The 13,215-nt window shown below is 43.7% G+C and overlaps 1 protein-coding gene across 5 annotated transcripts in view; it reads left to right on the forward strand.

The window, feature by feature from the left end:
• The first annotated feature begins 1,082 nt into the window (after window positions 1-1,082).
• The window catches only part of CTCF (CCCTC-binding factor), a 31,269-nt gene continuing 19,136 nt past the window's right edge, over window positions 1,083-13,215 (forward strand). For 2 of the 5 annotated variants that reach the window (XM_075281787.1, XM_075281786.1), the window contains exon 1: window positions 1,083-1,232. The gene's annotated coding sequence lies outside the window, so the exon portion shown is untranslated. Of the gene's footprint in view, window positions 1,233-1,623; window positions 2,251-13,215 lie in introns of those variants that run through there. The other 3 variants (XM_075281788.1, XM_075281789.1, XM_075281790.1) reach the window with 2 other exon arrangements.

The following is a 13,215-nucleotide window of genomic DNA, read 5'->3' on the forward strand; positions in this document are numbered from 1 at the left end:
TAGATATGCGCATCTACCCAATTACCACACGCAAGAGGATTAGATACACAGGCCAGCACACAGTATCACAAGCCAGAGGATTAGATACACACGTCATCACACAGTACCACACGCCGGAGAATTAGATACGCACGTCTGCACACAGTACCACAAGCCGGAGGATTACATACACTTGTCTTAACACAATACCACACGCCAGAGGATTAGAAACGCACATCTGCACACAGTTCCACATGCTGCAGAATTCCATACGCGCCACTGCACACAATACCACACGCCGGAGGATTGGATACCTGCTAATGCACACAGTTATACACGCTGCAGGATTACATAAACGCATCTAAACACAATTCCACATGATGGAGGATTACATACGTGCGTCTATACACAGTTCCACATGCCACAGGATTAAACATGCGTGTCTGCACACAGTTCCACATACCAAACAATTACATACGTGCGATATAGCTTCACCCCAGATCTCCAGAACAACCGAACCCTGGTTTGTCACTAATATCCAAAATGAGATACACATGATCACATGATGCTTATGGACACACACACATACAATATACACCAATTCAAAACTGGACAATTGTTATGGGGACACTACACAAACAAAATATGAAAAATACCCGTGCGAAGCCGGGTCCTCCGCTAGTGTGTGTATATGTATGTGTGTGTGTATATATATATATATATATACACACATCAGACAAACACATACTGTAAATATATTCATATCTAAAAATACACACATATATATATATATATATATATATCTCAAATAGTAAGTGTTAGGCATCTAAGCTTCCAAGCTCTCACTCAACATACAGCTCCACAATGTAAACCTTTACTTCCCCTAGCATGAGACGTACATTTTACAACGTCACCACGTCGCTATTCAAATTTGGCGCTCAAATTGCAATTCCGCACTCCGGGTCATCGCGCTCATCTAAGTATCTATAGCTCCAGTCCCTGAGCGGGTTTACAGTTCATTCCTGTGACCGCATCAAACTACAACTCCCAGAAGCCTTCTGGCCCCGCCTCAACTTCGCATGCGCTCTAACTGATTATTCCGCCATTTTGTGAAGCAGGGGTTTGGAGAGATTAAACGGTGAGCTGGTTATCGTCTGGCGTCTCCGTTCTTGTCTGTTGCCGGTTGTCAAGTCTGGATCAATCGAATCTGTCCAAAAAGCAGAAAAAAACAGAGAAAAAGCTGCTCTAGGGAGGTAAGGAGAGTTAAAAATGCGATTTTGCAGGAGCTTTCTCCGGCCTCTAGGTGTCACGATGGGGCTCCGGTTCGGGCGGCTGATGGGGGTGTTTGTCTCCCTCTATCGTTATTTGTATTATGGCAAAATGTCTGTAGCCTGGGCCTAAGGACTTAATCTCTGAAGCAACGTGACTTGCTATGCACTCTGGATGGCGCTAGGATGGCGTTGGATTGAGGGATGTAGCTTTTAGGCGTCCTCGGTTCTGGGCCTGACCTCCATTTTACCCTCAGCTGCGCTTTTTCCCCCGTTGTTTCTCTTTTTGTCTCCCGGTTTAGTCGCACAGCTCGCCTCACGCGAGGGACTGTCGGTAACGATTAGAATAATTTTTTCGTGTCGTTAATGTACCATACTTTCTCTATATATTACAGAGTATGGTAGAGATATATAATGTGCGCTCGCCGTATATTCCCGCGTCTTCTGTTATGCTGAAGTACCCGTCGCCTACGCATTATATTTTGCTTTATTTTTCCGCCCTGTCTCCTATTACTAAATCATGAACAACCACGCCCGTATTCTTAGGGTGCACAACACATATTCCTACCTCTGTGGATGGAGGTGTCTTTGGGGCGGGAGACGTATTAGCAACCATGGTAAATCAGACGCAGCTGTTGGGGTTTCCAAAGCCGCGTTAGATCGGGCTGGTACTGCATCTGAACATGGCGCAGGCACATTCATGATATTTCACATTTTTACGTATTTTTTTTTTTGGCGGCAATGCAACAAGGGGTGCAGGGAATGGTTCAAGCATCGGGTCACTCGGTGCAGAGAAACTACCCTGATGAGTGGAACTTGTGAGGCTCTGCACACAGCCGTCCCTGACTGGAATGAACTGCTCTTGGTGGGCACAAGGGAAGAATAGAGTAAGGCGCCTTCTTGGAATAAGACCGAGTTTAGGCTCAATTCACACATTCTAGGATGAGCGAGCGTGGGGGCTGGTGTGCTTTTATTGCAGGTGTTCTGTCTCTACTACTTCATTGTAAGTGAATAGTCTCTTTGTGAATAACTGAATCATTTTCACATGAATATGTCTCCTTATATGCAGTTTTAATGTACATGGTGTGTTTTATCTCTGCCTAAGGTTAAATTTACATCTGTGTCAGAGATTCTCTTTTAGGAGGATACATTACATAGTCGAACAAAACAATATGGACAAAGTAGTGGAGTGCTGCACTCTTTTCTCTGGTCAAATAGGTCTGTAGGGAGCTTTCACATGATAGATAGATATATTATATTTTTTTCTCATTCCTCTAACATGGAAAACAAGTGTGCTGAAGTAGTCTCACACGAAAATCTTTCTAAACATGCTTATAATGTAACTAAACTTTTAGACAACTTTAGATTTTTTTTTTTTCTATCAGTGTTTGTCATTAATAAAATTTTGTTATACTTTATTGACAAATTTTGGCTCTCTGAAATCCTGCACTTTTGTTTACACTCTCACTGAATGTTTCTATGTATGGGGCTTAGGCCTGGTTCATATCTGCGTTCGGTATTCCATTGGGGAAGTCCGCTTGGGGACCCCCCCTGAACCGAATAGCAAACTCATTAAAAAGCGGTTAGCAGAGAAACCACACGGACCCAGGTCCGTGTGGTTTCTCTGCTAACCGCTTTTTAATGAGTTTGCTATTCGGTTCAGGGGGGTCCCCAAGCGGACTTCCCCCAATGGTATACCGAAGGCAGATATGAACCAGGGGATCACATCTGGGGTCCGTGTGTTTTCCGTGCTGTACCTGCACGAATCATGTGGAGAGAAAAGTACTTCAAGTAGCACTCTTCTCTCTGTGTGATTCCTACAGACCCCATTGTAGTCTATGTAGATTCTTTGCTAACTGCTCTTTAATGCGTTTGGGGGGACTCCCCCCAATGCAGATGTGAACCAGACCTTAGATTCACACCTGTGTCCAGTTACTGTTTGAGAGTTCCATTCTTCATTCTGGTTTTAAAAAAATGTGCGTTTTCAGGTGGAAAACCCGGTGGACCACATCATAGTCTATAGTGCCTATGATTTCCACTGGTAACTGCTTTTTAAAGGGATTCTACCACTAAAACACATTTTTTTTCTAGTTAACACGTCGGAATAGCCTTTAGAAAGGCTATTCGTCTCCTACCTTTGGAAGTGCTCTTCGCCGCGCCGTTCGTTCAAAATACCGGTATGCTAATTAGTTCTCTTGCAGCAATGGGGGCGTGTGTGTCCCCCCCCCCCCCCCCCCCATCACAGGAGCAGCGATGGGGGCGTCCCCATTGCAGCTCGAAAACCGACCACAGCGCCGCCTCTATGGTCTTGGGTATCCTCCCCTTCCTTCTTCAGCGTCCTGCCGAACGTACTGCGCATGCGCGAAATTGCAGTGCCCGCACTATGGCTGGGACCGCAATTTCGCTCATGCGCAGTACGTTCGGCAATCTTCGCCGAACAGCGTACTGCGCAGGCGTCCGACAGGACGCTGAAGAAGGAAGGGGAGGATACCCAAGACCATAGAGGCGGCACTGCGGTCGGTTTTAGAGCTGCAATGGGGACGCCACCATTGCTGCTCCTGCGATGGGGGACGCCCCCATCGCTGCGAGAGAACTAATTAGCATACCGGTACGAACGGCGCGGCGGAGAGCACTTCCAAAGGTAGGAGACGAATAGCCTTTCTAAAGGCTATTCTGACGTGTTAACTAGAAAAAAAATGTGTTTTAGTGGTAGATTCCCTTTAAAGAGGACCTTTTATGGGTTTGGGCAAAGGCAGTTGTATATACTCCTGATCTGTGCCCCGGGTGAAGAGCTAGCGGTACCAGTACTGTAGCTCTTGACAGTCAGAAGGGAGTTCCTGACAGTCTGTCTCCCCAGTCCTTCTACCCAGCAGCGCCTATTGCGCTGTACAGTGTGAGCGGGGAGGAGCGCCCCCTGCCCTCCTGATAATACTCGTCTATGGACGAGCACTATGAGCAGAGGGAGGGGGCGTTCCTCCCCGCTCACACTGTACAGCGCGATAGGCGCTGCTGGGGAGAAGGACGTTCCTGACAGATTGTCAGGAACTCCCTTCTGACTGTAAAGAGCTACGGTAACGGGACCGATAGCTCCTTACCCGGGGCACAGATCGGGAAAGCCAATAGTGGGCTGAATTCAGCGCACTGTCTGCTTTCCAGCAGTATATAGAACTGCCTGTGCCCAAACCCATGAAAGGTCCTCTAAGTGGATTGGGTTTCTTTTTCGGATCCCTAAGCAGACCTGAATAATGGTGTGAACCTAGCGTAACATCTAAAGAAAGTGGGAGGGGGTAGAGATTCACTTCAAATAGTTATATTTTGCACATCATAAAACTTGCAACTAACTTTGCTGGTGTCATTTGAAATAGGAGATTCTCTTCATATAACACCAAGCTTGCAGTGCTATTTGAGAGTTATCACTGGTTGAAAACACAGTTGATATTAGGATATTTATATGCCGCTGTATAATATGATATAAAAATCCCATTTCCGACTGTTTTCAACCAGTGATTTCTATTTAAATTTTGTGAGATATAACTTTTTGAAGTTCCACTCCCCTCAATTTCTCTATATCTTACACAGCCTTGTACTCCCGTACTCAGTAACATCCATTGAGAGGCATAAACAACTCTCAATTCAAAAACGAGGAAAAGAGTGTAGGATTTCACAAAAAGGATCTAAAATATAATGTACTATATTACAAAATTTGACTGAAAATTTATTTACTCTTTAGTCACTCCTCATAGATGTGTGGTATTATTCAGCTCACAGTCAGCTTTCGTGGTATACACCCTTGTGCTGGAGATATCGTTGCTGTTAATTTTGCTAACCATTTCTGAAAGGCAGGCCTTATAGCCTAGTGCCATCGCTGGGCAGTGAGAAGCACCACTTCCTTCAGTATAAGTTTGTGGAAGGGGTGCATTACTCACAGCCCAGCAATGACGCTAGGCTTTAAGGCCCTACCTTCTGACAGTGAAGAGAGATATCTTTGCCAAAATTAAGGGCAGTAATATCTGCAGCATTTGGAAAGCTGACGGTATGCTGAATTCAGCGCACTGTTGGCTTTCTAGTGTTTTATCATACCACACATGAGTATGTGAAAGGTGCTCTTTAAAGGGATATTTCCACAAACTCAACCTTAATTAAATGATTAAATGTATAGACTCTTAAAAGGTGAACGTTTATGCAAAAACTAAAAATGTTGTAGCTTTTTTTTTGTCTTTTTCTAATCCTCTGTGGTGACAGTATTGTGTTGATCGGCTGCCAATGGATTCAGCCATGAAAGCAGGAACTTTCTATAGGCTGGTCAGAAAGACACAGCCATGATAGGTTTTCAGTCATGGACACTATATGTGCGAGAAGATAACCTGGCCACAATAAGGAACTCATGAGTATAGAAAATAGGAAAGAAGTCATTTGAAGCTTAAAGGGGTAGGCCACTTTTTTTTTTTTTTTTCCTGTGGGACGCTACCTGGGGCCCTAGCCTAAAAGGGTTTTCCCATCTCACTGTTTCAGCAGTTTGCCTGCTGTCTCTCTTTCTCACTTCCTGTGCTGTGTGCACCAGTTCAATGGAAGCTCTGGAGATTGCCAAAGTGAAGTGCTCCAACATTCTCTTTGCAGTGAATGGAGCCACATACTGTGGGTGTCTGCAATGAGGAAAGTTGGGTATGTTGAAGCTGCAGGCCGAGGTTCTACGACTAATGTATGAGAGCAGGCCTTAGGATACCACTTAACATTACTGTGAAGTGCTAATGTCCAGTTATTTTTACTAATTCTAACACCTATTTAATTTATTCTTCCACAGTGGCAGAGAACAGGTTAACAGATGCTATAACCAACTTGTCATTTAACACTGGTCTGCTGAAGCTCTTTTCCCATATCAGATCTCGTGATCTGGGCTGGGGACAGAGTTACTTCAATCGACGTTTGTTAACCTGTTCTCTGCCTCTGGTGAGGAGCAGATCAAAGGGGCTCTATCATTGGGAAAAGTCATTTTTAACTAAGGACAAACTTGCATAGCCTTTAGAAAGGCTATTCCACACATACTTTTTGTATGTTAATCCCCTCAGTAGTTTTTTTTTAATGAGGCAGTTTTGATTTGTATGCTAATTAGCCAGCAACGAGCACTGGAAGTCTCGGTGAGCACTCTTAGCTATGTCTGAGAGCAGGGAGATGAGGCAGCAGCATACAGTGCTCGCAGAGATTTCTGTGTGCGTGCTGGAGGCTAATTAGCATATGAATAAAAAAAAAATGGCTCATTCAAAAACTACTGGGGGATTAACATACTAAAGGTATGCGTGGAATAGCCTTTCTAAAGGCTATGCAAGTATGTGCTTAGTTAAAAATGAATTTTCCCAATCATAGAGCCCCTTTAACAGTTGCTGTGATCAGTTACTGTGACTAGCAGTGGCTGTGACAACATCACAAAGTTGGCCGCATTAAAAGGTGTTTTTATTTTTTTTTAGACCAGGTCAATATTAGAATAAATGACCAGATGCACACATTTTTTGCATTGCACTCCTCAAAAGGGAAGCATTAGTGAACTGTAGCAGAAGGGGAGGGGGAAGGAGCAGGGTGCACAGTGATAATGAATGATCATTATCTGTGCTAACCCATATGTGACACCAGGAGGGGGGTGGCAGGGACTCTTCTGTCCCTATTAACCCTTCTCCTGCCAATCAGAGCGCATACTATACTTTCGCTCTCTGTCACATACAGGTATAATGTAACTTCCCCTTGAGCTTTACTATTGGGGTATTCTTTTGCAATACCCTCTAAACATAACCCAAAAGTTTGGTGCTGTGACCCAGACATTTACCATTGTCCAGGTCGCAGCGCCCAAAAAAAGTTGCACCAAACACTTACACAACATATACACAAAGTCGTGAATAAAGTTTACATTTCACCCAATCCCTCTCCTGTCCATACCTGAGCTTTCTAGAGTAAAATAGTGATACCCGTTTCACGCTAAAATAATAGTAATAACGATTATCGCTAGAGATGAACGTATATCTCTTGATGCTTTAAAATGCATTTTAAAGAGGAGAATCGCATCTTTAAAATCATACCAAGAACTTGATGATATAACTTACAGTTTTGGAGCGACTCAATGTTGAAAACGCTATTTGGCATTGAGATCCAACTGCAGATCTCAATTCCCGACAGCGTTGCAACAGTGAATTGCTCGAAAACGATAAGTTTTATCATTGTTCTTGGTATCATTTCAAAGGTGAGATTCTCCTCTTTAAAATGCATTTGAAAGCATCAAGATATGTTGATGCAGTCCAAAGATATAGGGCTCTAAAGTGTCCCTCCTCCTGTCTAAAGCAAGCAATTTGCGAACTGTAACAGGAAAGGGAGGGGGGCATGAGCAGCCCAGCAGCTGCACAGAGACGGAGAAACAATCTGACTCTACATAATTTGTATGTGACACCAGGAGGGGGGTGGCAGGGACTCTTCTGGCCCCATTAACCCTTCTCCTGCCAATCAGAGCATACTATACTTTTGCTGTCTGTGTCACATACAGGTATAATATAATTCCCCCCATGAGCTTTACTAGTGGGGTAGTCTTACGTAATACCCTCTAAACATGACCAGGAAGTTTATTGGCGCTGTGACCCAGACTTTTACCATTGTCCAGGTCACAGCGCCAAACACACAACATATACAAAAAGTCATGAATAAAGTTTATATTTCACCCAATCCCTGTCCTGTCCATACCTGAGCTTTTCTAGAGTAAAATACGTCTCTAGTGATGTCGTTACACGCTAAAATAATAGTAATAACAATTATCACTAGAGATGAACGTATAGTTTGCTTAAATTTTTATAGGGGAATGGAAAATAACAATTTTATGTAAAGTCCTATTTAATTCGAATGCACAAAAACAAAAAATGGGTTGGTGCATTTCTGTGATTTTGGTGTTTCTTTAACATCCACCCCTGTAAATATATACATGTGTGATATTTATGAACTCCTCACATATTGCAGTTTTTTGGAAAGTTCATTTTGTTTGCAGAAAGGGATTGCTTGAGTCACACTTTAGTGGCAAATTTGAATTTTTTGTGCAATATTTGCTTGCAATCTCTGCTGCAAAATTGCATTAAGGTGGTTGTATATATGAAACATTAAGTTGTGTTTTTATATACGGTATGTTGTGTAATATGAAAAAAGTTAGATTTTGGTATCTCAGTCACAGTTTGCTAGGTGCAGTATAGATTTTTATCATATTAATGAATAACAGCAAAATCCTGCCTGTCTTCTGTATTAGTGTTTTAGGGAGTCTGCGCTCTTGTTGTAGTTGATGTTTGCAGTACATATAGTTTATATACACATTGTATACACCTTAAGCTATTATTTAAAATGTATTTTGTATATGAATCTGAGATTGAACATGAGTTTTAGGTGCAAATATGTGTTTTAGTGCATTTAAAAAAAAAAAAAAAAAAAGTGTCACAAAGTTGCATGATGGCTATCGATGACCCATTAAGACATCTGTAAGCTTCACATTGTCTACTTTAAAAAAAAAAAAAAAAAAAAAAAAGGGTTTAGGGCAGGGGTCTCAAACTTGCGGGCCAAGTGCGGCCCTCGGGACGAAAGTTTGCGGCCCCCGCACAGCTCCCTGAATGTCCCGCTATAGTCATCTTTCGGCCCGACACACTAAGACACGCCTCCAATAGTCAGGTGACGTCTGACGTCACACAGGTCCTTGAGTCGTAAACTTCAGCAATACTAGCTTTCCACTGATCACCCATCACTTTTATTGCTGTTATAACAGTGTGTCTTAGTGTGTCGGCCGAAAGATGAAGAGATGTAGTACTGAGAGGAATGTGAGATGGAGTGTGTGTGTGTGTGTCAGTAACCTAGGGGCAGAGATGGAGGGGGGGGGACATGAACCTGGGGTCACAGATGGAAGGGGGACATGAAAATGGGGGCAGATGAAGGGGGTATCTGTAATTGGGGCAGATGGAGGGGAATATGAAACTGGGGGCAGATGGATGGGGCACATGAAACGGGCAGATGGAGGGACGACATAAAACTGGGGACAGATGGAGGGGGGACATAAAATGGGGCAAATGAAGAGGGATATCAAACTGGGGGAGATGAAACCGAGGGTAGATGAAGGGGAGCACTTAAACTGGGGACAGCTGGAGGGGGCATTAAACCATGGGAGTAGCCCGAGGGGGACCTGTCTACCTCTAGTTGTTCCCAGTTTATTGTCACTGTCCACCTACCCCTACAGTTTAATGTCTGCTTCTAGCCTCCTGAGTTTAATGTCCCCCTCTAGTTTCCCCCAGTTTAATGTCCCACTTTAGCTGCCATTAATTTATTGCCCCCCTCCAACTACCCCCACTGTTTAATGTCCCCCTCCAGCTGCCCCAGTTTCATGTCCCCTCTAGTTTCCCTGAGTTTAAACTGGGGCACCAGGAGAGGGACCTAATACTGTGGGGCAGAAGGAAGGGAACATTATAATGTGGGGACATATAGTGTACGGGTGACTGTAGGAGGATTATACTGTGTGGGGGCACATGAAAAATGAATAAGAATGGGTGGAGTCATCATAAAATTGGGCGGCGCTAAATTTGCTGCGGCGAGCATAGCTTGTGGAAAACCTGATGTGGCCCAGCCTCACCCAGACTCTACCTCCAGCAGCCCCCGTGTAAATTGAGTTTGAGACCCCTGGTTTAGGGGTTCAACTTTTGCTGGTGTGTAATCCCTACATTTTATAGGATGGTACTTTTTTTTAAAAAAAAATTTTTTTTAACATTTCCAGCTTCAAAGCCGATTTTTGTGCCTTCCAGTTCTGGTGATTTTCTGAAGACTCGTGCATGCAGGTGTAGGCCATAGTGATAAGAATGAACTCTGCACATGTTGAACTCTTATTTTTAGGAAGTTTGATGCATTTAATTTTTTGTTTGGTTTCTGCTTTTAGCAACTAATATACATTTATTTGCATTTTTTCTTAAATCATTCACTTTAAATCAAAATTGCATGAAGGTGCCTGTTCGTATGCAGTATCAAGTGACATTCTGGCAATGCTGCAGGTGTCTATTTTTAAAAAATATATGGGTATTGGGGGGGGGGGGGGTTGGATGCTTTTTTTTTTTTTTTTATGTTGCAATTTAGGTTTGCTTTGTCAGTCTCAAAACTGAAAATTGCTCTGGCTACTGGAGGTGCAAAATTTCCATAGATCCTTGGCATTAAAAGGGTTAAAGAGGACATTTCACTACCTGGGGAACATGCGATTTAACACATCGCTAGAAAGCCAACAAGTACGCTGAATTCAGCACATTATCGTCTTTCCCTTTCTGCATCTCCGGTGAAGAGCTATCGGTACCGTAGCTCTTCACCGTCAGAAGGGTGTTTCTGACAGTCTGTCAGGAACGCCCTTCTTCACAGTAACGCCAATTGCGCTGTACTAGGAGAGCGGTGAGGAACGCCTCCTCCCACTCCTCACAGTACTTGCGTCATCGCTGGGCGATAAGGAAGGCCCTCTCACTGTACAGCGCTATAGACGCTGCTGTGAGGGAGGGCGTTCCTGACTGACTGTCAGAAACACCCTTCTGACAGTGGAGAGCTACGGTAATGGCACAGATAGCTCTTCACTGGGGGCACAGAAAGGGGCACTGAATTCAGCGCGTTGTTGGCTTTCTAGCGGTATATTAAACTGCATGGTGAAAGGTCCTCTAACATTTGCTGAACAAATTCTACTTCGTACAATATTTTTATACGACAATGTACTTAGAAGCTGGAAATAATATTGAATGGGGTGGGGAACTAGAGAAAAACTTTGTGTATAACTTTCTTATGGGCACAGTTTTGGAATACAATGCAATGCACACTATCCGTGTCCAGACTTTTTTGTGATGCATCATAAAAGCAGGTATGTCTGATCTACCGGGCAACGAGCTGTTTCATGCGCACTGCACTTCTACAGCAGGTGTACAGTCATGGCCAAAAGTTTTGAGAATGACACAAATATTATATTTTCACATGATCTGCTACCCTCTGGTTTTTATTTGTCAGATGTTTTTATCACATACAGAAATATAATTGCAATCATATTATGAGTAACAAAAGCTTATATTGACAGAATGAGTTAATGCAGCCAGTCAATATTTGCAGTGTTGACCCTTCTTCTTCAGGACCTCTGCAATTCTCCCTGGCATGCTCTCAATCAACTTCTGGACCAAATCATGACTTATAGCAGTCCATTCTTGCACAATCAATGCTTGCATTTTGTCAGAATTTGTAGGTTTTTGTTTGTCCACACGTCTCTTGATGATTCACCACAAGTTCTCAATGGGATTAAGATCTGGGGAGTTTCCAGGCCATGGACCCAAAATCTCTGTTTTGTTCCCTGAGCCATTTAGTTATCACCTTTGCTTTATGGCAAGGTGCTCCATCATGCTGGAAAAGGCATTGTTGATCGCCAAATGCTCTTGGACGGTTGGGAGAAGTTGATCTTGGAGGACATTCTGGTACCATTCTTTATTCATGGCTGTGTTTTTAGGCAAGACTGTGAGAGAGCCGATTCCCTTGGCTGAGAATCAACCCCACACATGAATGGTTTCAGGATGCTTTACAGTTGGCATGAGACAAGACTGGTGGTAGCGCTCACCTCGTCTTCTCCAAATAAGCTGTTTTCCAGATGTCCCAAACAATCGAAAAGGGGATTCATCAGAGAAAATGACTTTATCCCAGTCCTCAGCTGTCCACTCCCTGTACCTTTTGCAGAATATCAGTCTGTCCCTGATGTTTTTTCTGGAGAGAAGTGGCTTCTTCGCTGCCCTACTTGAGACCAGGCCTTGCTCCAGGAGTCTCCGCCTCACAGTGCGTGCAGATGCACTCACACCTGCCTGCTGCCATTCCTGAGCAAGCTCTGCACTGCTGGTAGCCCAATCCCGCAGCTGAAACACTTTTAAGAGACGGTCCTAGCACTTGCTGGTCTTTCTTGGGCGCCCTGGAGCCTTTTTGCCAACAATGGAACCGCTCTCCTTGAAGTTCTTGATGATGCGATAGATTGTTGACTGAGGTGCAATCTTTCTAGCTGCGATACTCTTCCCTGTTAGGCCATTTTTGTGCAGTGCGATGATGACTGCACGTGTTTCTTTAGAGATAACCATGGTTAACAGAAGAGAAACAATGATGCCAAGCACCAGCCTCCTTTTACAGTGTCCATTGGTGTCATTCTTACTTAATCATGACAGATTGATCTCCAGCCCTGTCCTCATCAACACCCACACCTGTGTTAATGGAGCAATCACTGAAACGATGTTAGCTGGTCCTATTAAGGCAGGGCTGCAATGATGTTGAAATGTGTTTTGGGGGGTAAAGTTCATTTTCTAGGCAAATATTGATTTTGCAAGTAATTGCTGTTAAGCTGATCACTCTTTATAACAGTCTGGAGTATATGCAAATTGCCATTAGAACAACTGAAACAGTAGACTTTGTAAAAATTAATATTTGTATCATTTTCAAAACTTTTGGCCATGACTGTAGCCAAGGCTGTAATAGATGATATATAATGACAAGCCTAGGAGCCTTAAGTGGGTTCCTGGTTGTCATGGCAACAGATTACAGCATCAGGATCTTGTACTGTGGGCTGCTGATCCTCCCCAATATGGCGCTGCCCATTTGCTACTGGGCAAATGGGGCATCAGTTAGGTTTAACTGAGGCATCTGAAGAGTTAATGCCAGTGGTCGTTGCTGCTTGGTCTCCACTTTGCAATACAGTGGAGATTTGGTCGCCTCATTGATCATGGGCATTAAGGCCCCTGGCGACTTGGTGAAAGCTGAATTGAGTCACTGTTTTCCTGGCAGTGCATTGGCGATGCCATTTTGGGAAGGATCACCAATGCGTGGGGTGGGGGGAGACCAGAGGTAGATATGAATTCACTGAGAAGTTATCAATTGAAGATAAACAGGAGTCCAACACCTGGGACCTCTGTGGATCACATGTCTGAAGCAG

Source organism: Leptodactylus fuscus, chromosome 7 (assembly GCF_031893055.1).
Source record: "Leptodactylus fuscus isolate aLepFus1 chromosome 7, aLepFus1.hap2, whole genome shotgun sequence".
Lineage (NCBI taxonomy): Eukaryota > Metazoa > Chordata > Amphibia > Anura > Leptodactylidae > Leptodactylus > Leptodactylus fuscus.